The sequence below is a fragment of the Onychomys torridus genome, chromosome 11, assembly GCF_903995425.1.
Source record: "Onychomys torridus chromosome 11, mOncTor1.1, whole genome shotgun sequence".
Taxonomy (NCBI): domain Eukaryota; kingdom Metazoa; phylum Chordata; class Mammalia; order Rodentia; family Cricetidae; genus Onychomys; species Onychomys torridus.
In genome coordinates, this window is record NC_050453.1 from 60,593,858 (window position 1) to 60,616,272 (window position 22,415).

Genomic DNA, 22,415 nt, shown 5'->3' on the forward strand with positions numbered 1-22,415 from the left:
CTAGACCACCATGTCTGTCTGCTTCCGGCCTGTAGGAGAGGAAGGGGGACCCTGAATATGGTCTCCATGGACAGGCCTTGCACATTACATCTCAGATTCTGTTGAAAGTTCATAGTCTCCACTAGCAGCAGAGGCTGGGAAACGTACATTAACTTATGTTCAAGGAGATGAGGAGCTGGGTTTGATGACCAGCCCTCAGCATATATCCTTACCTACCCGAATATGGATTTCCCAAAGTCCTACAGTCTTTTTTCTCTTTCATTATTGGCAGTCTAAAACAGTTTTATGGTTAGCAATTAAGTGGCTGGTTCTTTGTAATGTTAAACATAGAATTATCGTATCACCCTGCAGTCCTGTCTCTAGGACTGTATCCAGAACTGAAAGTAGAGAGCCAAATAAGTACCTGGCATAAGTATCATAAAGGTGAGAACAGACTTAAGTCCATCAGCGGAATCAGTATGGACACACAATGGAGTATTATTTAGCCATAGAAAGCAATGATGTATTGATACATACTACAATGTAGACGGTTCTCCAAAGAACTATGCTAAGTGAAAGAAGCCAGACACAAAAGGTCACATAGTGCATCATCTGTCCATAAAAAATATCCAGGGTAAGAAATCCATATGTAGAGAAGACTAATGGCTTCCCAAGGGCAAGGAAGAGCTGTTTATTGGGCCTGGTGGGGGTGGGGGTTGTCTCTTCTTGGAATAATGAAAAGACAGTTGTACAATACTGCCATGTATAGATACCACTGAACTGCCCACTTGAGAATGACTGACTTTAGCTGTGTGGATTGTACTTCATTAAAACTTGGAGCTAGTCATTCTAAAAGAAAGCATGAATGGCTGGATTTGTCTTTCATGAAGTCTTTCTTTGGTCTGCATCATACAAAAGGGTGTATGTATTCTGACGTAGTCCTTTAAAGACACTGAGGAATTAACAGACAATTTTCCCCTCAGCCTTCTGGACTTCTTTCTTGAATTCAGTTTCTGATAATAGAAAGTGCATTTCTAAATCATAGACAAAGTCTCTTTAGAGAGTTCATTTGCTGAACGCTGACGATAGACATCCTACACTCACACTGTCATTTCCACCCATTTATGTAGCCTTTCAGCTTCTTCGATATGATGCCTCCTCCCCTCCACCTCAGATGCCATTGAGGAGGCTGGGACCTCAGCATCCCTTGGTTCCAATCCTTTCTGGGTACATGACCCTGGTCAAATAGTCCCTTTAATAACAAAAACAAATCCACAAAGACACTATATTCTGCTCAGGCTTGGAACACAGCAGCACTCACACACAGCTTTGTGCTGCCTTTGAGGAAGACTTTCTGATTACGCCAGGCTGCAAAGTCTCTGGGGGTAAGAACCATGCCTTAATCATCTCTCCATTCTTAACACTTAACATGGTGCCTGGATATATAGTAGCTGCTCAATAAAAATGGATTAAGTGGATGAATGACCAACACGGAATAGGATACGCTGAGAAAGACTGTTTTCTCTTATGAATCAACAATCTAATCAAAACCATTGTCTTGTAGAGAGAGCAGCTTTTACCAGAAATCAATGGATGTTCATTCCTGCAGACCAGCACAGAAGAGTCATTATTCAAGGTGGGCAAGGATTATACACAGGCAGGCTCAAGGACAGTAGCAAGCTGTATTAGAAATAGTACTCCAGACTTAGCGAGCCGGCGAAGGGGGCAGTGTGGGCGAAAAGTGCTCTCAGCGGGCCTGGGAGTCTGCTGCAGGCAAAGGGGAACCCTAGGCAGTGTCCCCTAAGGATGCGCACTTGGGCACGGTGATGGTGTCGGTGACCGTCTCAGGTGAGACCATCAGAGGGGAAAGGAGAGGATCCCAGAACAGTACACAGTGTGACTGTGGTGTGACAGGACTCGGCAGGTGATGGGCCTTGAAGGGAACTGACAGCAGGTTTGCTGTAGGCAAGATTTCTAAAAGAATGATGACATTAAGACTCTTTAGAGGGCAGATGGGAGTAAGTTCGATTCTTGGCTTTGAAGGAATCGGCTTTTTCTGGCACTTTTTAGGCTGCCTTTCCTGCTGGGGGTGGCAGGGAGGTGAGAATCTGGTTGCTCCAGAACACCCTAGAAACAAGGCTCTTAAACAAGCTCACTGATGAGAGTGGAGCTGTGGGATCTAGCTAGGGCTGAACTCCTGAGGTGGGTGGGGCTTTGGCCTAGGCCAGGGTGAGTATACAGAGAGCAAGGTGCCATCACAGGTTAGCGTGGAAACCAGACTTGCAGCCAAACTGGATCTGATGATCAGGCTGTATCCATAAATCCACAGAATTTAATGCATACACATTTTAAAGATTTTCTTTCGTGGTAGCAATGTGGATGTATAGTCTGAATGGCTAGGATTATTAATTCTAATAATTTTCTTTAGAATACAAGCATATGAGTGGCTGGAAAGAGGTATGACTTGAAATCCAAGAAGGAAGGAAAGGGCTGGAGGGATGGTTCAGTGGTTAGAAGCATGTGTTGCTTTTGCACAGTATTCGATTCCCAGGACCCACCTAGTGGTTCACAAACCATCTGTAACTCCAGTTCTGGAGGTTGGTCTCTGAGAACAACCGTGAGTGTGGTGAACATACATACATGCAGGAAAAATACTCACACATAAAATAAAATAAATAAATCTAATTTTAAAAGGAGAAAGGAAGGACGGGAGGGAGGGAGGGAGGAAGGAAGGAAGGAAGGAAGGAAGGAAGGAAGGAAGGAAGGAAGGAAGGAAGGAAGGAAGAGGCCTGCTTTGCTGCTTTGCAAATAGCCAGGTGTGTGTGTGTGTGTGTGTGTGTGTGTGTGTGTGTGTGTGTGTGTGTGTGCAGGTGTCCCTGAAGGCTTTTAGCTGGCCTTGGTCCCTTTGTTCAGATAGCACCCCCTCCTTCTCTGGAGACTACAGACCACTAAGCTCTTTCTTGTACAAGGGTATGGCTGCCCGTGGCTTCCTGGCTGTGCTCACCCAAGCTCTCAGCAACACCTGCTCTGTCCAGTACCTGGAGAGGCTTAGTGAATTCTGTACAGTTCTGGCCTGCCTGGGGCTGCCAGCCCTGTCCCTGCTTGTTATACGAGCACAGTTCCCGTCTTCTATTTTATGGGTTGGTCATTTTTTCCCCATACATTCCTTTTCAGAGGGCATCAGTCTAAGTGAATCCTGACGTTTGCAATACTGGATGGGAACAGATATAGAAACTGATGTCTTGGGTGATGGCAGGAAATATACCCTCAGAGAAAGGAACGGGTGACGGGACCTGTCATCTGCCTGGCTAGAGCTGAAGGCAGGGCGAATTCACCTTCTAGCTGTCTGGCTGAAGGAGAAAACAGTTTGCACCAGTGAACCCTACTAAAGAGCCCAGCAGACAAAGCCAGGGGTCTTGATGGCACATGACCTTGGCCCCAGGCCACAATGGCTGGGCTCTCTGGATTTCAGTCCAGCTGCAGATGGTCATGTCCAAGCCTGTGCCGAGGTTCTCTGCTTTCCTGGCTTGAGGCTTTCTTCAAAGTGAGAGACAAACAGCCAGCCTCCTCAAGAGAGGAAGGGGTCATTCTTGAAGGGAATTAGAGCTGGCTCCTAAATGCCCCTTTGGAGATGACTTCTCAGCACCAGTTGCAGTGAGCTCACCCTGACTGCTCCCCCACCCCTCATTCTCCTTGCTTCCTTTTCTACTCGCTGGACAAGCCTGAAGACGAGCTTACCTTCAGTAGAGGGAATCTGGGGAAGGGCAAGATGGCCAGGACTGGAGTCAGCAGCTGGCTTCTGCCAGGAAGCCCAAGGACAGGCTGGAGCTCAAATTCATGACTTTCAGTTCAAGCTCTGGGGACAGAAGCATGGCAACAGAACTTTCTGGTTCCCAGTGGCTGGGCTTACGCCGCCAAAACTGACCACACAGCACAAGTGAGGTTAAAGGCCACAGACTCTCTCATGTTTCTAATGTGGAGCACTGGATGTGGGTCAAGAATAAGTGGGACCCCAATGGTTCAAATAAAGCTGTCTGGGAGGATTCAGGCTCTGAACTCACTTCCACTGAGCCATTCTTGGGGGACACAGCAGCTCCTCCAGGAAGAGGCTGATCCTATCGTGCTTGGAAATTCTGGGTAGCTACCTTGTGAGGGAGGAATCGCTACCCTTCTTTATCTCTAGACCGAAACAAGTAACTAGAGGCCAATCCCACAGGCAGAGGGGTGGGAGAGGGGCTAGTTACAGAGTTAAACTGGAGGAGAAAGGCACACACTGGAAGTATTGTGCTGTGGAATAAAGTGATCACCAAAAATCTGGGGCAATCATGTAGGAACACACTCAGAAAGAGCAAGCAGAGGACCGAGCATCAGAGTGCTTGCATCTGAAGACACAGAGGGACTCACCAGAGGCTCTACACTGCTTGTCCCTGTCCAACCCAGCCACCAGCAGCAGTCCTGGTTCTTTGTGAGTGAGACATGGATTCCACCTGGATGCCCACTGAACAGAGCTGAGAAGCCCACGTCTCTGGGGCACAGGGAGGGATGCATAGAATCTGGGAGAGAAATGGGTTCCTCTGAGCCTCATCTTATACTGATAAAGAGACTAAAGCTTGTCTTCCTCTTGGTGACAGGGAGCCAAATAGGTCACATTCTGTCACCTGGAGTTGTGGTTAAGGTCAAAGCTTAGAAAGGAAGATGTGAGGATTATTCGAGACTCTCACATCAGCCCATCTCCATGTAGAACGTACTGAGGGAAACCTAAGAACCTCCCACCCACCCCACCACTGTAGATGGATGGCTGAGAAAGAGAGAGAGAGAGAGAGAGAGAGAGAGAGAGAGAGAGAGAGAGAGAGAGAGAGATGGGTGAGAGGGAGTTCAGTGCCTAAGATAAGGATGAGGGATTTTCCCTGTTCCCTCTCTTGGAAGACAAAGAGGAAGGGCCCTGACAGGGAGTCATTAAAAGACAGAGACAGAGAAGGTTACAACTTCATGTCCTGGTTGGGTGTCTGAGACAGCCAAAACCAATCACACAGTCCTACAGTCGCCACAGCAAATTCAGTTGACAGCCGTGGCTCCTCCCAGTTCCTAATGTGGAGCATCAGACACTGATCTGTCTAAGACTTGAGCGCAGCTACAGGGACAGGGTGTGCACTGGGTGTAGAGCCTAAAGCGGCTGTCCTCACAGCGTGGGGCAGGGGATGACCTGTGAGCTTCCCAGCAGCTGGGTGAACACAATGGAAGAGCTGGTCTGGGTTGTCTAGCTAGATAGAAGATGGCCTCTCCCAAGGGACTCCAGCAGCTGGAGTCCCAAAGGTGACTGTATTTGTTGGAAGATGCTGGGGGTAAGGAGCTAGGCAAGCCATAGCCGAATCTCAAGACGGGACCAATCCGAGAATTCACAGGTGGAACAGCAGCCCAGCATTTGGTGCCTGTCCCACAGGGGGCCCAGCCACCAGCCAGAGAAGCAGTAACATTGGACAGGACTGTTCCCTGATTCCTGTGTGAGTTCTCTGTGAGGGGAGAACTGCAGAACAGCATAGGAAAGCACTGCAGATAGGGGCTTCCCTGGAGCCATCTGTGTCCAGGTGACTATGCGCTAACCAGAGCCACTAGATTTTTTTCCTCAGGATTATTGGACCCTGGCCTCACGTAACATCAGTTTTGGGGGGGCCCAGTGTGGTGATATTTTATTTGTGCTCTAACAAATAAAGCTTTCCTGGACATCAGAGTTCGAAGCTACCCACTCAGGGCCAGGCAGTGGTGGCACACACCTTTGATCCCAGTACTTAGGAGTCACATACCTTTAAGCCCAGCACTTGGGAGGGGGAAACAGGAAGTGGTATGGCTGGGTGGAGACAGGAGCTCAGCCCCTTTCAGTCTGAGGATTCAGCAGATGTAAGCAGTCTTTCTAGTGTTTGCTCATGTGCTTCTCTGATCTTTCGTCATTTACCCCTATGTCTTTTGACTCCGGGTTTTTATTATTAAGACCAATTAGAATTTGCACTACAACCCAGAACAACGCTTTATCTACTCTCACTGTGCTTTTGTGGGCCAGGTGATAAATGGATTTTTACCTGTTTCATGATAGGCCCGTGGAGACACTAATCCCATGGCATGTTTTTCTGTCCCCGTAGTTCTAAAACAGACTGTTCTGACCTCTGGAGAATCCCCAGTCTGGCTTCTCTGGAAAAAAAAGGTCTTATTATTCCATAGGCTAGCTCTTAAGAGTCTAGAGTGCCCCAGGATACACAGAGAGACTGAATGCAACCATTAGCAGTATGGCTTTGAGAGGTACCCAGATCAAGGAAGGCTCTGTTGTGGGCCTCGGTCATTATGTATAGCTTGGTCCTATACAGACACTGTGAGGACCAACGTCTATGGAAGAGCAAGATTCCATAGGAGCCACTGGAAGGCACTAAAGGTATACGCTCAGTGAGCATATCCCTTTTTACTCCCTTGGGTCTGGGAGAAAAGCCATCCTCTCTTTACCCTATAACTGTTCATATTAGAGTTAGCTCTCGACTTTCTACTGTACCTCAGAGATGGAACACACAGGACCCTGCAGCCCAGGCCAGCAGGTCTGAAAGGCACAGGCTAATAGCACATGACTCATACTTCCAGCATACATGTACCTGCCACACTGTCACACTGCCCTCAGATCACACCTGTGACTTCATGGAGAATAGCTCCCTATGAGCTGTCAGCTGCAGAGAAAATCGGAGGCCTGGTTGATAGGTGGTTCTAGATGACATGCTAATACCACTCAACAGTGGACTGCTGTGACATTAGAACCATTTTCTGGTCAGCCTAGAAGGAAGACAAGAAGGCACAAGATCCTGGGGACAGTTCCGGCAGTGTGTAGTGACCATCCTTCCCAGGAGATGGTCTGAGGTGTCTAGCCACAGTGACTCATAATGAGTTGGCCAGAAGGCCAGGACTCAGAAGTGACAAGAGGAAAATTAGGAATGAGGAGTTTTAAAGAGAAGAGGTCTCGATGGACCCACACCCCCAAATCACAAAAGCCTCCAATCTCCGTCCTGCCCAACATTCTGCCCTCTGAGGCTGATCCAGCTGTGCCATTTTCTGACAATGTCAAAGACCCCTGTCGCTCTCAGGAGAGCACACATGTCCTCTGCATAACCTGTGTGTTCCTGAATCTTAACCACTTCCTTCCTTGACATTCCAGCCTGCCCCCTGCAGCAGACCCTTCCCCATCAGCCTTTGGTACCTCTGTGCATTTTCTTCCCTGCCCAGTACTGTGCCCTGTGGATCCTCCAGATCTTGGCTCAAAGGCCACCTCTCTGAGAAGTCTGCCCAGATGGTCGCAGGTAGACGCAGCTGGCCACCGCTGTTGACTCCACAGCTAGACTTTGAGGCCATTAATCCTGGCCCAGTCACTTACTGGTGTGACCTTTGGTGTGTTACTAATGTTCCTATGTTTCTACTCCATCCTTGTAAACCAAGAAAGGCTAGTGTGGGGGTTAATTAATAGACAAGTAATACCAATACTAATGATTGGAATTATAAATAAATACTAAAACAAATAATAAATAACACGTTGCAGAATCTACAGGCAGAGAGGCAGGCTTGGTCTAGCTCACCTCATGCTATTAGTTATACAAACACAGGCACAAAGGGAGTGCTCTTCTGTGTCTTCTGCTCTCAGCAGAGTCTGGCTCAGTAGCAGGCTCTCATGAAGAGCTCGTGGGATGCAAGAGTGATGTCTGGGGTGGGCAACAGGGACACAGCCTCAGTTCCATGTTTACTGAGAACCCTGGGTAAGTAGGCCGCACCTGATTTTTGGCAGTTTCCTTATCTGTAAACATGATAATGCAGATGTTAGGTTGATCCATATCTGAGTACCATTTTTTTTTTTTCTCTTTGTAGATCATACACTTGTAAGACTCTACATCCACCCTGGCAGCTCTGACTGAGTGAGCTCAAATGCAAGAATGTGTCTGATGGTCATTTATAAGCTATACAGGGCTGTGCAATGCCATTAGCAGATAAACATAGTAAGCTAGTGATGGTATATTTAAGAGTCAAATCATCCTGTTAGTGTAGTAAGTAGCAAATCGGAGAAACAAACTTAAAATTTAAATTCAGATGACAGGTGTCATCAGAGTTGGACTTGAACTCAGGACTCTTGCCATAGAAGGGCTTTGGGTTTATGTGTTTGTAGAGAGCTGTGGAGAGGAAAGAGGCAGCAGCCTGCATGTCTACCAGCTGTCTGAGCCCACTTCCGGATTTGAAAACCCACCAAAACTCACCAATCCCTGAGCTCGAAATCCCACCAATCCCTTGAGCTTGTCTTGAAATCCCACCAATCCCCACCCTGGAAACCTCCACTCCGCAAGAAGACCTATATAATGCCTGCCTCCTGCTCAGTTCCCTGATGCTTCTTGCCTGAGCAGAGGTAGCCATACTCTTGTGTCTCTCCTAATAAATCTCTTGTGTGAGGTTTGCTGTGCGGTGTGACTTTGTGGTATTCCTTGGCTTCCGGCTGCCAGGATACCTCTCCCCTCAGAGCTGTAACACTTGCATTAGGGAACCTCTCCCCTCAGAGCTGTAATACTTGCATTAGGGAAACCTCTCCCCTCAGAGCTGTAACACACCAGGCAGATTGTATTTAGTGTCCTGTGGCTCTTGGGACCCCCTCCGGGATTTTTCTCCAGCATTTTGGCGATTTTCCAGCATCTGGCTCTACCTTTTCCAGATAGCCAAGGTAACAGCCTCCCCAGGATTCCTGAGTAGGCATTTGTTGGTGAATGTCAGTACTCCAGGAGTCATGGGGTCTAATTTAGGTAAGTCCTGTGTCCCTGGGGACTCTGGGGACAGAGATCTGTCTATAGACTAATGCCTCTCCCAGCAAACATCTATTCTGCTCTCCTTTCACCAGCTCAGACAGGCACCTGCTCTGGGCAGGGTCCAAAGAAAAGGTGGGCCACAGTGGTGGTGCATGCCTGTAATCCCAGCACTCAGGAGGCAGAGGTAGGTGGATCTCTGAGTTCGAGGCCAGCCTGGTCTACAAAGCGAGTTCCAGGACAAGCACCAAAGCTACACAGAGAAACAGTCTCCAAAACCAAACCAAACCAAACCAAAACAAACAAACAAACAAACAAAAAGGTGGGCCACTGACACTGAGCTTGCCTGGCTAGCCCAAGCCGTCACTCACTTCCTTTGAGTCTCTCTTGCTCCATTCACTTTCCTGCATAAGAATCACCCACACTTAGCTGAGATGGAGTCTTAGGATCCACAGCAATCCTGGGGGAGACTCCTCAGTAATCGCCCTCGGGAAACCAAGGCCAGATCAGCAAGGAGAGGCTGGAGTTGAGCCCGGCCTGTGGGGAGCCCAGGCCACGCCATGTGTTTTGAGCAGTTAACTGTTGTTTCTGTTGGGATGTGTGGCACAGGGAAGTCCTGGGCTTGGCCCCCCTATGGCTGGTGCCCACCATGGCACAAAGTGCCATTAAAGTGAGTACGTGTTACTTTTTTGGTACATGTTACTTTTAATAAAAGGAACTTTGTTGCAGGATTTGAAAACAAGTTAGAGGAGGTGGGGGGTCAGGACAGGGGAATGGTGAGCCCCAATATGCACTGTTTGATCCTGTGTCACATTCCAGGAACACTTACTGCGTGGTTATTGTGTTCCCCGCCAGGTTAAGTTTTGTGGATGCAGAAACTAAGTCAGTGTCCCTCTGCCCTGGAAGGTGCTCTGTCACTTGGGAGGCAACCCCCAGAGCCAAGGCATGCAGATGGGGGGCAGGGGCACTAGGGAGTGAGCATCACAGGCAGAAGGGAAGGTTTGAACAAGCGCCTAGAGGCATGAAATCAATTTGGAGTCCGTGTCAGACAGGCATGAGCCGGGCAGCTGACAGCAAACAACTTAAAATAGCAGCCGCTGGAGCAAGCTAAGGCTTCATCTCATCTCCCTCACACACACCGAAGAAGGGCAGGGCTGGGCACACAGACCAGATGCGGAAGCCTCTCAGTTACCAGGAGCGGGACCGGGGAGGCTACGCAGGGCATCAGAGTGTAGGCTTCAGGGTCCCTGCCGGATTTTAATTCTCTCAGACCATGAGACTGTGAGGACACGTCCATTCTCTTGTTCCCTTGTCTCTAAAGTGAGAATAAAACTATGAGGGTTGCTGTGAGCAGTAAGTGGTTTACTACAGGAAATGTGTTTGGTGTGTAGAACCCCGTGTATAGCTGAGCATGCATTGCTCAGAACTTGCCTACTACACAGAATCCTCCTCAACCCTCTCACCTCCACCCCGGGTTCATCCCATCGCAGAGAAAGAAGAAAGAGGGAAGAAAGTAATGGTGGTATATATTTTAATATTCTGTTGTTCCCTCTCCCACCTTCCATATATGGCTTTTATTCCCAAGGTCCTTCCTGTTCCAGCTGCTGAAGCTCCAGCCATCCCATCTCAACACCAGGCAGCAGGGATTTAAAAATGCCAGGACTCAGGCTCCTCCCTCGGCCGAATCAGTTGTTCTGGGGGAGCCCCACCTGTCACATATCAGCGTCTGAACTTAATCGCAGGGTCTCTTGTTGACGTGCAGACCCTCCTTTCAGTTGGATTCTCTTGGGGGGAAAGAGGATGAGCTTTGGTCAGAGCATGCTGCAGGGCCTGGCAGGGCCTGGATTTGGGCCAAGTTGCCGAAAACCGAACTATGCACAGCACTCACTGGCCTATCACGTGCAAGGGCTCGGGGCATCATATTGACCTGCACTCTACTATTTTCAAAACGGACACGCGCTACTTTTCAAAGGTGCCCTCCCCCACCCTCCCCCTCCTAGCATCTCAGAGGTCTATACTGGAGGAGTGGGGTGTTGGGCTGCAATTCTATCCCCTGGTTACTCTGGCTGACCGGCCTGGCCCTCCACACAGGCAAGGCCGCCGAGCACAGGACTGCCTCTCTAATGAAGAGGGAGAATAGGACAAGCATGTTCCCTGGCTCATGGGGCATACTGGGGTAACATTCAACTGGAGAACCTTCTGGAAACCAGGCCTGCAGGGGCCACCGCCCCCTGTCATGCTCAGGGCCTAGGCCCTTCCATGATGAGTCAGGTGGTGGCATCTGCCTCTGTGGTGTTTCTTTTCTTTCTTTTTTTAATTTAATTTATTTATTTATGAGCATTGGTGTGAAGGTGTCAGATCTCCTGGAACTGGAGTTACAGACAGTTGTGAGCTGCCATGTGGGTGCTGGGAATTGAACTCCTGTCCTCTGGAAGAGCAGCCAGTGCTCTTAACCACTGAGCCATCTCTCAACCCCCCCCCTACCCCCTCCGCCGTGGTGTTTCTATGGAGCTTTTGCCTTTCTCCCTGAGGTAACACCTTGTGCCTTCAGAGCACAGTTCCCAAAGGAGAAGCTGGTACACTGAGGGTGGTGGGGGTTGATTTCAGTTCCCCTCAGGGAGATGGTTGGACTGTATCCCGAACCTGTTTCTGCAGATCTGTTTTCTCCATCTAAGAAGGCTAGCACTAACACAGTGAATGCAGAAATAAGGAACATGTGCTGTGGGCCAGGAGGTCTAGGAGACACGTTACTGGGTGGTTCTGGCCCAGAGCCTTTCAGGCAATGATGGGGTACACCCGAGGCTGGGGTGCAGCCACCGTCAGGCTGGATGGGGCCAGCGCAGCCACTCACCCATGTGGCTTCTGCCAGATCCTGACAGCGAAGGAAGGAGGGCCAGGCAGCTTCTATGTCTGAGGACAGAGGCTCTGGAGTCACAGGCAGCCTCCTGCCACATCCTGCCCTAGGGAACTGAGGTCATTAAGCAGTTCCCAGGCAAGAGGAGGGTACAGGCTCTGCCTTTTGTAGAAAAGAGAGTGTAATAAAAATATTTGCAGAAATATTGAAACTCCTAAGACAGGATTTGGAAAGCCTGAGATGAGGAGGCCAGAGGCTGAATCAGAAGGGAAAGTAATGAAATCCACCTCAAGCCTCTAGGGATTTGAAGGCAGCACAGAAAATTACATTGACTTAGCTTGGAGGACCCTGTGATCCAAATCCAGAATTTTCCAAAGGCCAGGTAGATCTGATGTCTGCTTAGCTGACGCCAATGCCCAAGGGCCCCCGAACTGTAAATTCTCATCACTGTCAAGGTCTGCTAACATTTTACCACCAAGGACACTGTCCTAGAAAGGGAAACTGAGGCCAGGAGAGGCTAAGTGGTCTGATTTCTGCCGCTGCTGTGGGTCAGACGGTGTGGTAGGAGAACTGAGTGCTTCTCGAAAACACACTGAGGTAGTACGGCTATTCCCATTTTACAACGCAAGTGTGGGTATTAAGGATTATGTATATATAAATGCCCGTGAATATCCAGCCACAAACCGACAGGTCTACAACTCTAACCCAGTTGATCTGACTCCAAAGGTGGTGCTCTGACCCTTCTGCTCTCCCACTCCCCACCCAGCAACTTCTGAGATTCATCACCCCTCTGCCACCAGGGCTCGAGGTTGCCGGGTGGGGTGCTGGGGTCCTCCAAGACACAGGCGCCAGAAGCTGAAGTTCCCCGGAAGGAGGAGGCCGTGGCCCTGCCCTAGCTCTCCCAGAGGTTTCTCATGTTCAGAATCTGCGAACCTGGTGCCAGGCTGGTCCCTGCTGTTCACTCAGAATTCCTTTGTCACGAGCCTCCATAGTCAGTGCCAGGGTGCTGGGGTCCCACAGACCATGGCTAGATCTCACAGTTTTAACGGCAGCTGTAGTCAAGGTCAACAGCAGTTCCGGCCCGATTGTCTGGTCCTCCTTCCTCTAACTGCATTGCTCAGCTCCCCACTCTATGCAGGGCTCTGTCCCTGTGCCTGGCACCCTCTACTGGTGGATGTGGCTCCCTAGGCTGCAAACCAGGTGGGGCGGATGATAGTGTCAGCTCTGTGTCGGGACACCTCACCCAGAGGCCAGCCTGTAATAGGTCATGCCTGGCAATGTGACAACTGGCTATTTCTAGACTTTGACACTGCCATTTTCTCCACCACAGGACGAAAGCCGACCCCATAAAAACTTTTGCCTTGAGCTGCAGACCTACTGGGGGTCCCTCCTCTCCCAAGGTTTCTTGTGCTGTAAAATTCCAAGCTTAAAAAAAAAGGCCTTTCCCTGTGCTGCTGCCAAGGCACCGGCGGCCGTCTTGGGTGCTGCCCTGAACTCCTGAACAGTCACTGCCAATTTGGCCTCAGTGTCAAACAACTTCCGCTGTCCTGGCATGGAGGAAGTTTGGGAGAGGCATGCTCAGCCCACCTCCTCTTGGTTGGTCCTGCTCCCTCAGAAAAGACACAGCCTGCAGGATGTAATGCATGAGAAAAGACTAAAAAGAAACGAAAAGGAAAAGACACCGACGGATAGATGCCCTTCCCTGCTCTTTCCCATGTCTGCTTACCGTGGGCCAGCTGTGCCCAGTCCACCTCTGTTTAGGCCAGTTACGTTCTGTTTTTCCACTTTAATGTTTTATGTACATGAATGCTTTGCCTGCATGTGTGTCAGTGTACCATGAGCCTGTGTCTGATCCCCTGGGACTGGAGTTATGGGTGGACAGTTGTGAGCCACTGTGTAGACCGATGTCTGGAAGTGAACCCAGGTCCTCAAGTGAACCCAGATCCTCTGCAAGAGCAATGTTGTGCTTGCTCTTAAGCCATCTCTCCAGGCCCAGCTTTATATTTTTTAATTAAACTGTATGTGAACTAAGGAAATATGAGCAAGAGATAAAGAGTTATTTCTATTAGACTTGGGTTCAACTCTTTGCCCATCAAAGCAATTTACTTAGACAAACAACTTCCTAGCCAGGTGTGGTTGAGTTGTCTCTACAGAGTATTAGGGAGGGGACTCATGAAAACCCCAAAGAACAGTGCTTCAGGTCTTGAGTGAAGCAGAAATCAATCATAGCAGATGTCTTATGGGCATGATTTATGAAAGAAGAGCGAAGGGAAGAAAAGTGGGTCTGTACTTACAAGAAAGGTCGTGGTCTTATATAAAAAATTAGCAAATGCCCATTTATAATTTCCAAGGCACTGTCTATGGCGGGTACTCTTTCGCCTGACTCCACATTCAGACAAGGGTTTCTCTGACATTGGTGACAGCCTAGGCTTTCGGAGCCCAGCAAGGCAAGAGATCCCAGTGGGACCAAAGGCTAATTAGGAAATCAATGTATCCAGGCCTAATTGACAATGCTAATCATTGCTCTGAACCACTGGAATCAGTGGAGCCTGTCAGGGAGGAAATCGGGCCTGAGGGTTTGCTCAAGGAAGCGAGCAGGGGGGGGGGGGTGCATTGCTCAGCAGACGAGGACCTGATCAATACTTTCGATATGGTGACCCATGACCTTCTGCTCGGTAACAAATGCTTCCAAGCCTCTAATAGACTTCACACCCCTGTGCTTATGCTTGGCTGTCCTGGGGAGACCTTCTTCAGCATGCCGTGCCCCCACCATTCCAGTTCCTGACCTGCTGAGGCTGCTAGGAGCAGCCCTCCCCGCCGAGTCTGGAAATTCTCTTCCTCCCCTCAGGTTGGTGCCTGCTGTGTTTGTTTTCTGCAGAAGCCTTAACCACAACAAGGAATGACTAGAAATCAGCACTTCTCTCAAACCTCTGGCTCTTGTTCCGCCTCTCCCCCACCTTTGTTGGAAGAACAGAAGCTTCTTCACAAGTAGCCAAGCTTCTTCCATTTTCTCTTCCTTCCTGTCCCATGACAATCAAGAAAAGGCCCCGGAAGCAGAGGTCATGCCTGTCTGGTCCTTGGCACGTAGCACAGTGAATGACTGAATCTTCCACCGTGTCTTGATTTGGTGGGTTCACTGTCATTGTCTAGAGACTCCAGGAGCTGAGATCATAAATAAGAATGGAACTGTTGCTGCCCCCATCATTCATGTGTGCCACACACAGCTCACTTTCCCAGGGCATCCACGTTCTCATTCCCTTATCTACCTGTTAATACATGAGTGCTTCTCCCAGGAGGCTCTCCTCTGCACATCTGCATCTTTAGCGTCCGGCAGCACACACTTGACACACAGGTGTGGCTCCAGGAACACGTGAGGAGTTGTCGGTGGTTCCAAACCTGACAGTCACTCCGGTTTCCTCCCCTCCCGGCTCCTTCCGCCTGTCCCTTAGCAGGTGTCTACCGTCACTTCAGCAGCCCCCCCCCCCCCCCCCAAGTGTCAAACAGGAAATAATGTAGGCGCGTGGGACATGTGGTTCCCACTGCAGCATTCAAGACTCTCCCATTCTCTTCGGAAGCAGCCATAGACTCTCCATAAAGAGTAGGCATGGCTCTGTTCCTGTAAAGCTTTATGTACGAGAAGCAAGCGGGGCTGGGCAGCATTTGGCGGACATTCTCAAAGCTGTTGTTATAGAAAAGAAACACGGCCAAGAGAAGGAGCTGTCCTTGGTACCTTCATCCACAGGAAAGCATGGCTTAGGCTGTGAGCGTCTGTGTTCACATATGGAGGACAGCCTCCCCCCACCAGTCAGCACCTTCACCGTGTTTTGCCACAGGGCTGATCTATTACAGACACAAAAGCTGGCGCCATCACCCACGCCATGGTGACCATTCCTAAATTCCTTAACCATTAGGCCTCTCTCTCACCTTCACAGAAGTGGGCAATACCACTACTTTTGATGAACCAGCCTGACTCCATCTTAGGCTTAAAAACCATCTTATACTAAGGACAAACTAGGTTCACTCCTGTTTATGATGAAACCTCTGTTTCTCCAGGACGACGCCATGCCTCACCTGGAACCTTAACTACACCCGGTTCTTTCTGTACTGCCCGTTCCAGGAAACGGCAACCATGTCTTAGTTTCAAACAGTTGCAATGACCATCTTGCACCCCTCCCCTTGTTTCAAAAGGTTCTTATGACTGCCTTACGGCCCCTTATAGTCACATCTTTGTTTCAGGGGGTCTTCATGTTTATGTTCTACTCCTGGAACTCTGCCTATTTTTTCCCGCCAAATCTCCTATTTGGAAACTGCCTACCCTTGTCTTCCTCACATCCAATCTCTTGGAACTTGCTTTTAGGGAGAGACAGGCCACAAACACAAACTGAAAAATCTTGCTTTAATTAACTGCGTGCTTTAATTAATTTGGTGATGATGATTTTAGGTGAGTGGTCTTTCTCCTCCCATCTTTGGGAGTAACACTTTCTCATGGAACTCTCTTGGGGGCACCGGCGCAGGGCACAGAGCAGGCACAATGTGGCAGCCAGTGGTACTGATATGACTAGCTACTGACATGTTCCTCCATTTAAAAACACCACTAAATCTACGGTGAAGAGCATGGGCACCCAAACCATTCCGTCAGGACTTGGAAACTGATGGTGGGGACTCAGGGGAGTGGCTTGCTTGGTCTGAACTTTAGTTTAAGTAACTTGCAAGGTTGTTCCGAGGATGAAGTGAACTATTACGTGCACGGTGCTTCAAAGAGTGTCTATGGGAAGTGTTTGCCATCACCAGCGCCAAGGTGAGGAAAGTATCCCTGGACCCCTTGACCTTCATCAGCCCTGGGGTCCTGGGGTCACTCTCCTTGCTCACCCACAGTGCCCCAACACAATGTCTCCTGTTGCCACGATGCAGCAGGATTAGAAAATGCTGAGGATTCTCTTACCCACACTCAAGAAACCTGCCTCCCTTTCCTGGCCTCGTGGAGTCAGTGGTTGAGCTGTCTTCTTCCCTGCGCCCCTCTCCCCTCACCCCATACCCCGGGATATTTGTGTCCCTGCTTTTTATTTAGTGCTCCCAATCAGGCCGCTTGTGATGTAGTGATTGGCATCCTACCAGCTGAACAAGAATAGAATTGAGTCTCCAGCTCCCCCCAAGACATCGTTGTTCCTGACTGCTACTCACGGCCCCTGCTGCTGGGGAATGGGGGAGGGAAGGGGCTTGGGATCTTCTCGTGCCTGCCAAAGTGGCTTGAATCTCTTAGCCTCTGGCGACCAGAAACTGGACTGTTTGCTTTGTCTGAGGCAGACTCTACTCCTCCGGACTTCAAGTCTCCTCCTGGGAGCCTGATAGCTCAGGGCAGCTGCGCATCCTGCAGGGGTCAGGACCTTCTTCACTTTCTACATACTTCTAGACACTGACCAGAAGGGATGGATGCTGCCTGCGTCAGGCAAGCAGTGGAGGGGGTTCAGACCACCGTGCAGCAGTAGAAGGAAAGGACCATCATACTGGGAGCTGCCTCTCATTCCATGCTCCTTACTGTAAAGGCACAGAAAAGCCTTCTTTTAGAAGCTATGAGATGCTTCGGCCAGACAAGGGTTAAACAAAAATCAGATCCCCCTGGACCATGTTGAATTTTATTCTCAGGATCATTTCCTTACTTATCTCCAGGCCACCCCCAGGCAGCCTGGGCCTCTTCCCAAGACTGAAGCTGCTTGTGTGCATTTCTGTGGAGACTGCTGATGTTACTTATCTCCTGGGCCCCCTGGATCTGTTCAGCGCTCCTCAGAGGTTGGCTCCATTCCTGCTTCCTCTAAGTAGCTCTGAACTTTTTCCGAAGAAGTACCCCTGTCAGCTCTTCTCTGGGCTCCCTGCCTTGCTCTCTTGGCTCCTTCCTTTCAACAAACGAAATCTTCATCATATTATCTGACTTCTGAGGGAATTGGGCCTTTCTTCCCTCTTGAACAGCTATCAAACAAAATAGAACATGAATTAAGTGAGTCTCTTCCAACACCAAAGCAGCTGTGCTCTGTGAAAGCGGGGCTAGTACTTCTGGCCAGCCAGGCATGCTGAGCAGATGGGAAAGAGCCTCCCAACCTCACCCCTTTCCAAATCTGGGAGCTGGAATGGTTGGAAAAATAGAACCAAAAAGAAACTCAAAGCCACAGCTAAGTCCAAGGTTAAGAGAGAAGTCCTTGTGCTAGGTTGACAGAGGAAATTCCACATCAAGGTGACCATCATGGCCAGGAGCAAAATGGCTTCTAATACTATGATTACCTCAGCTGGGGCTGGGTGCTGAGCTCACGCAGTTGAGGAGTCTTGGCCATAGACCCTGTGCAGCAGAGCTGAGCTGTCACAGAGGTGGAAATCACTGGGGCTGGTGCATCCATGATGTGGAAAGCAAGAGAACTTCACACAAGCCAGTAGACAGGCTTGGATTCTATTAAACATGTGTACAAGCATCCAAGTAAAAAAAAATTTTTTTTTAAACATAAAAACCAGTCATCATTGCTAAAACCTAGAAGAGCTGGCAGATCCCTTCAGAGAAGAGACATGTCCAGACAGGTCTACAGCCAAGGCTGCAAGAAAATGCTGTGGAGGACAAGTCACAATCAAAGAAAAAAAAAATCAAGGGAAAAAAGACCACAATCAAAACCCAAACCACCATAAGGATCATCACCAGACATGTCAAAAAAAAAATCTCATTCTTGATATTGGAACTATACAAAAATATTAAAAGATACTTAAAGATGTTCATGAAGGAGGCTAGAGAGATGGTCCACTGTTTAAAATCACTTACTGCTCTTTCAGAGACTAGAGTTTAATTCCCAACACCCACATCACATGGCTCACAACTGTCTGTGACTCCAGCTCCAAGGGGATCCTCTACTTTGGGCCTCCATGGGCATCAGTGGTTATATCCATGTTCCGCACCTAGACACACACACACACACACACACACACACACACACACACACACACACACACTCACATGCTTCAAAAAATTTGTCAAGTTCGCTGGGCAGCGGTGGCACACACCTTTAATCCCAGCACTTGGGAGGCAGAGCCAGGTGGATCTTTGTGAGTTCGAGGCCAGCCTGGTCTACAGAGCAAGATCCAGGATGGCACCAAAACTACACAGAGAAACCCTGCCTCGAAAAACCAAAAAAAAAAAAAAATTGTAAAGTTCATTGAAAATTTTAACATATTATCTGTGGGTAGAGCTTAGTGATAGAGCACAGGTTAGGCTCTGAGTTCAATCTCCAGCACTGTGATAAGTTAAATGTTAAAACATTAAAGAATAGACACCAGGACCATAAGAACAATGCAACATAACAAAAACAAAATTATCAAGGGAACATGTGGAATTAAACTATACACCTCAAATGTTAAAATGCTACATTACTGGTGAATCATAGTTTTTTCAAAATCAAAGACAGAATTAGCTATATTTTTGAAAAGCTGGAAGAGAAGTAAAATCTAGAATATAGCTTAAGACAAAGAGTTGAAACCATGAAGTGAGGCTAGCAAGTGAGCAGGACAGAGTGAGGGAAGGTGAGTGCATATCAAATAAGGGTCATGAAAAGAGAGAAGAAAGAAAGAAAAAATGCTTGGAACAAACAGCTGCCAACCTAGAATTCCATATCCAGCTCAACTATCATGTCAGAAGGGCTGTAAGATGAAAATGTTTTAAGACATTTACAGAGTGAGAGAGATTACTGCTCACAGATTTATCTTGAAAATTATGGTGGTTTGAATAAGAATGGCCCCCATAGCTCATATATGATGCTTAGTCATCAGGGTGTGGAACTCTTTGAAAGGATTAGGAGGTGTGGCCTTATTAGAGGAACTGTGTCACTGGGGGTGGGTTTTGAGGTTTCAAAAGCCCATGCCAGGTTCACCCACTCTGTCTCTCTCTCTGTTTCTGTCTCTCTTCTCTCTCTCTGTGTAAGCCTCTCTGTCTCTCTCTCTCTGTCTCTCTGTCTCTGTCTCTCTCTCTCTTCTCTCTCTCTCTGTAAGCCTCTCTCTCTGTCTGTCTGTCTCTCTCTCTGTCCCTGTAGCTTGAGGATCCAGATGTAGAACTCTCAGCTACTTCTCCAGCACCATGTCTGCCTGTGTGCCACCATGTTCCCTACCATGATGATAATGGACTAAACCTCTAAAACTGTAAGCAAGCACCCAATTAAATACTTTCTTTTCTAAGAGTTGCCTTGGCCATGATGTCTCTTCACAGCAATAGAAGAGTGAGCAAGACAAAAAAGAAATTGCTTTAAAAAATTATTAGTGATATTACAAAACTCATGTGTTTTATTTGGCCTGGTGGCAAGGTCTTTCTTCCTGGCTTCTCAGGAGGTAAGGCAGGAGGAACAGAAGTTTGAGGCCTGCTTGGTCAACTTAATAGGTCTCCATCTCAAAACAAGAAATAAAAGGAAATGGAGGGATGGCACACTTAGGAGCTGAGATGTTCTTCAGAGGACCTGGATTCCAGTCCAAGCACCCACATAGCAGCTCACAATCACCTGTAGCTCCAGTTCTAGAGGATCCTATGCTCTCTCTGACCTCATGGACACTAGATACACCTGTGGTACACAGACATACATGGGGCAAAATATCCACTCACATTAAAATAGGTAAACCCGAATAAATAAACAAACATAAAATGCATCTAAGATATTGTTTTAAGGTAACGAATTCCCCCCAAGTGCAGGCCTTGAGGAGATTTCTATCAGGGTCCAGAACAGATGCTACGAGTGGCTGATGACACTAATCTGGGGTATATCAAATGAATCTAAGCACACTGAGTTCTTTAGTCCGTTCACTTTGTTCTTTTAGGTCAATTCTGTCTACACAGTTTCAGCCCTGTCCTCACACTGCTCCTCTCTGTGCCCAGTCTTCCTGTCCTCACAGTTTTAGGAAGTTCCTATGCTTTTGACCTGATCTTCATCCTCTGTCCCTTCATCCTACATCTCGCCTTCCTGGCTCCTTACTCCTAGCTCTCAGAAAAATCTACCTGAGATCTTCTTTACCCTCTACAGAATCTCTGTCTTCCTCTTCTCTTTCAGGCCACTCAGTTCCGTGTCTGCCTCTGGAATTCTGCTCCAGTCCTTACTGCACCTGGTTATGCAAACAGCCCTATTGTCCTCAGTCAATTTCTCTGCCACACCCCTAGCCTGGGGGAAGGGGATGGTCTGAGACTCATTTGCACAAGATATAAAGCTAAGTATGTAGGAGCCTTCTTCTAGGCTCAGCAGGGGTGGAGGTGGGGAGGGTGGGAGGATGTTAGTTACCTAGTGAAATAGTGTCTGAGTTTAGCTGTTGGCCAAATGATCTATAGTATTTGGAAACACAAGAATTTCATAGCAGAAGTCAGCTGAAATATTAAAAACTAGATAACACCAAATATTCCATTATAATGGCTTGCCTTTTGACAGACCCTTGGCTGGTCAGAGTATAGCTTTAATACACAGCTGAATCTCTATAATATATTCTTGTGGCCCACAAGATTATGGGAAATATTATTTTTAAGAGTTACCATTTTATAGCCTTATAAGTATTAAATATTCATGTGGCTCAGTTTAACAGAGAATGGAAGCTTTCCAGATTTGGGAGGGACATACCAATCCTAACACATTATAAAGACTTTGACTAGATCAGGAAAAGGTAGTAATAAGTGATTTCAGATTTTAAGTACACATTCTAAATGTTAAGGATATATAACCTAGTAATATATTTATAAGAATAAAATGTATAGATGGCAGACTGAGTGGGGCAGAGACACCCACACACAGGCCCTGGGGTGTACTGCCCTAGGCTCCCAGGAGGAAGCATGTTCCTGCCCACAGTCATGAGGGACTAAGTGGGGCAAAGAGACTCATACGCAGGCCTTGAGTGGTCTACCCCAGGCTCTGAGGAGAAAACACAGGTCCACCTGGTGCCTTGTGGCACCAGGCAGAAGGGTACCGTTGTAGTGTGCAAATGTGTGGTGTGGTATTAGGGAGACAGAGAGAGACAGAATGGTTCATTTCCTGTGGACAGAGGCATATCTGAAGAGGTGAAAGTGGTGAGGAGCAGGCTGAGGTGGGTGGCTTCATTGCCACCCAGGGCCATGGTGATGCCTGGGCCTGGGCTGCTGCTAGGGCCCATATCTGGGTTCATGGCCCTGATGCAGCCATGGTCTGTCAGTGGCTCCTGATACCAGCGAAGGCCGAGAGGATAGAGCTATATAGAGTTGGCACTGCCCCTCGCTGGCTGCAGGACTAGGGAGAACTGGTCCTGCACCTCACTGGCTGAATCACTCAGGAGAGAGGGTCCCACACCTCACCCGGGCAGCACAGTAGACCTGACCCTGTTCACAGGGGGATGGGCGAGTTGGCCCTGAGGGCATGAGAATGGGAGAGCAGGCCATGCTCCTTTCACCTTCCATGTGGTGGTGAGGGTGAGGGAAAGATGCCCTCCTCCCCTCGCCCCCTGACACCTGCAGCAGGTGGGGGAACTGACCCAACCCCTCACCAGTTGCAGCACTCAGGAGAATGGGTCCTGGGCCTCACCTGGGCACCACAGTAGAGTTGACCCTGTAGACAGGTGTGACTGAGCCAGTCCTGAGGACATGAGAGAGGGGCATAGCTGGTACCACCTCTGTTCTCTGCAGTGTGGTGGGGGGGGGGCAAGGGAAAGATGCCCTCCCCCCCTTGACCCTACTGCCTCCAGCTGGTGAGGGAGCTAGCCCTCCCCTTTACCAGCTCCAACACTCAGGAAGCAGGCCCTGCACCTCATCTGGGTAG